Source organism: Amblyomma mixtum, chromosome 10 (assembly GCF_055824585.1).
Source record: "Amblyomma mixtum isolate Tamu chromosome 10, ASM5582458v1, whole genome shotgun sequence".
NCBI lineage: Eukaryota > Metazoa > Arthropoda > Arachnida > Ixodida > Ixodidae > Amblyomma > Amblyomma mixtum.
Genome location: NC_143021.1, coordinates 122203591 through 122207321, shown reverse-complemented (window position 1 = coordinate 122207321; position 3731 = coordinate 122203591).

Below are 3731 nucleotides of genomic sequence, written 5' to 3'. Positions count from 1 at the left end.
TTTATACGCCTTGTTCAGAAAGCGCTTACTAACTACTGAAATTTTACTTCGGAATGAGGCGTATGTGTAGGCCAAAGGCAGGAGCACAAAAGCTCCTCCACTCTCCACTACAGCCTATTTATATGTCTTGGTCCGAAATCACCAAAAACTGAGGTTTTATTTCGGAACAAGGCCTAGGAATATGTCGTAGGGGGGAGTGGAAAAAAACTCCTGCGATGCTCTACGCTCTGTTTATACGTCTTCTTCCGAAAGTGCTCTCTAACCACTGAAATTTCAGTTCGGAATAAGGCGTTTAAATTGGCCATAGAGAGTAGTGGATCAGCTCCTACACTCCTTCCAAAGGCCTAACTATATGCCTTGTTCTGAAAGCGATGACTGATAACTGATATCTTATTTTGGAAGAAGACAAAGAAATAGAACGTAGAGAGGAGTGAGAAAAGCTCCTTTCTGACTCCTACTGCCTATTTATACCCATTGTTCTGAAAGCGCTAAGGGCTGACTTTTTTTCCCGGAATAAGGGATAGAAATAGGCTGTAGGTAGGAGCGGGCGAAACTCATCTATCCTTCCTACGGCCTATTTATGTGCCGTATTCTGAAAGCTCTGAATAACAAGTGAAATTTTATTTGGGAAGAAGGTATAGAAATAGGCCGTATCCCTTAGAAAAAACTAATCCGTTTGGAATATACGATGGGCTATCTAGATTGTATTTTAAACATATTTGGTAGTCATGAATGCACTAAAAATATGTACGAAATACGTTCCCGAAATTTCATGCAAGGTATTCGAAATATATTCTTAAAATACGCCAAAAATACCTAACTCAAAGCATACTTCGGGCACTTTTCAAATACGCGAAAAATATGTATGCAGTTTTAGCATCTTGTCAGTGTATTAAAAGCGTATTTTCGGAAATATGAAAAAAATTCATCCAAAGAATACTTCAATTCTAAAAAACCGGCAGTCCTTGTAAACGTATATGTATGCAGTTTTAGCATCTTGTCAATGTATGAAAAGTGTACTTTGCTAAATATGAAATTAATTCATCCGAAGTATACTTCAATTCTAGCAAATTGGCAGTCCGCCTTAGCATATTTTCAGCACACTTCAAGCTGCCGTTGAACAAAATATTGCTCGAAATCGAGTTTCGGGAAATCGCATTTTGGTTGGTTGGTTTATGGGGTTTAACGTCCCAAAGCGACTAAGGCTATGAGAGACGCCGTAGTGGAGGGCTCCGGAAATTTCGACCACCTGGGGTTCTTTAACGAGCACTGACATCGCACAGTACACGGGCCTCGAATTTCTCCTCCAAAGAAATTCAGCCGCCCCGGCCGGGATCGAACCCGCGTCTTTCGGGCCAGCAGCCGAGCACCATAGCCACTGAGCCACCGCGGCGGCTCGCATTTTGGTGTTGGCAATGTTTTTAAAGTGTACTTTCGTAAATATGCAATTAATCCGTCCAGGTATGCTTAAATTCTAACAAATGGGCAGTCCACGTATTTGCATTACACTTCAAGCTACCGTGGAACAATCTAGAGCTCGAAATGACGTTTCAGGGAACAGTGAAAACTCTCCCTTTCCTGTCGTCCTTATCGTTGCAACACAGTAATCATGCCGCGTGAACAACGCAGGACAAAGACAAGGGACGAGAACGCCTGCGTTGTTCCCACGCTATGATTGCTGTGTTGCAATGAATCACCAGCCTGCCCAAGCCTTTTCTGTCAAGAAGTCGTTTCGTTTATGGTAACTTCTAGCAGGAAAGTAATCACTACTGATTTGCACTACGTGCGGAGAACGTGATAGCATGATACCGGCAAAGGCGCCTTGGGTATTTTCGGGCCCGAATATGCCAGTGAAAAGTACCACGACCGGCAAGAACGACCGGCTCCCTTAGACGCCCGTGTATCTGTTGGTTCACAGTTCGACTCCTGACCTATTTCTGACGCAAGTTTCGACTAGCAGTTCTGTTCTAGATCGCCTCCCGATTCGAACGCGACCAGTAGGGCACTTCTGGAATAATTTTTGGGCCCACGGTCTTTGCGCAAAGAACGCCTCACCGGGAAGAGGTGCGTCGCTCTCGGTGGTTATATATAACGCAAGCCAAGCACGGCACTTTTCGGAGGCACATCCGTCATCATTTGCTGTGTAGGTATCTTTCGCGTTCCCATGCCGTCACGTGACCTTATAATTTCATGTACATCGTGATTGATGATAACTACGCTTGTACAATTTGTTCTGCAGTTGAAGCATCTTGTAATAAAACAGAGCAAGGACACAGGACGAGACGGAAAGAAGACACAAACAGCGCTGAACTTGCAACTGCGTTTATTATGCGAAGCATATTAACGTAGGTTTCGGGCCTTCGCGCGACGCCCGGCGGTGGCCACCATTGACCTTGAAGTGAGATCACATGATGTGACGTCACGTGATGACGTCACACCGGCTGCAGATGGGGCCTCATATCCCGCCGTCCGACGTCGCCCAGCGGAGGCCTCCACGCTTCAATTCGCGCCGTCGCGCGCGACGCGGCGACGGCGCCACCATCGCTGCATCACGTGATATGTGACGTCACGCCAGGGATGAAGCGGCGCGCGCACGCCGTCGCGTCAGTCTCTGTGCCCGCAACCGCGCCAGCGTCTTTGCGCCGGGCATGTATGCGGTCAAGATGCCTCCAAACGCTAAGGACGTTAATAATAAGAATGCAAAACGAAGGCTGCTTCGCATCCACTGGGCTTAACCTTGATAAGCCTCCAACTTTTTAGAAAAACACGCTGCTTTTTAAGGCAGGGCGTCAAGAAAGCACGCGCATGCGCTTTGTCAAAAATACACTTGTCAGGTAATAAAATGTCTCGTAATCGCACGAGTGATTATCGGTGCTAACCACTGTTTAGCAACTTCATTTCCTTAGAGGACAATGCTACTGAAGGCTGGCGGACACATCTGTTTCCTTTTCTCAAGATATGAAATGCCTCTGCCACTTCCCTCGTGCTACGATCATTATGCATGAAAAAGACTTCAGTGTCGACGAGAAACGGGGTACACTTACACTCGAGACAATGCTTGGCCAAGTTTGTTGAACGCTTTTCCAAAGAATCTGGGCGTTCCAAAAGCCGTACGTTAATGCAACAGCTTGTCTGGCCAATATAATATAAGTATGGCCAGAGGACAGAGGAGTCTGGTAGACTACAGCAACCTTACACGATACGAACTTGTCTTCATGGTGAATTTTTTTAAGGCGAAAGCCTTTAATGTCTCATCGTTGTAAGCAGCAGTTGTCGACAGAGAATGTCACGCTTTTCAGTTGGTCGAAACGGTCATGACGTCACAGTACGCCAATTTCAAACGGGGCCAATTGTACTTTGGCTAGTAACCATGCAACCAATTGAAGGGACCATATAGTGATGCTCCAAGTAAGTGGGACTGAGCTTAGTTATTTGCTTAATTACCCAATTAGCCTAATTAACTTCTCTAGTCAGACCATATAAATAAATAAAACCTAGTAAGAAATTGGTCGAGCTCGGGAATCGAACCCCGGTCTTCGGAGTGCGAGACGAGCATGCTATCCACTCCGCCATGCCAGCTCGATGGTTTGGAATGAACAAAGGCACGTGTAGTGAATACGGTGTCTTCGCTCACTGCCATCCTCCTCCCTTCCCTTCCGAATCAGAGCTTCTACACGTCAGGACAAACCACAAGGACAACACGTCTCTACACATATCTCTGTCAGGCGGTC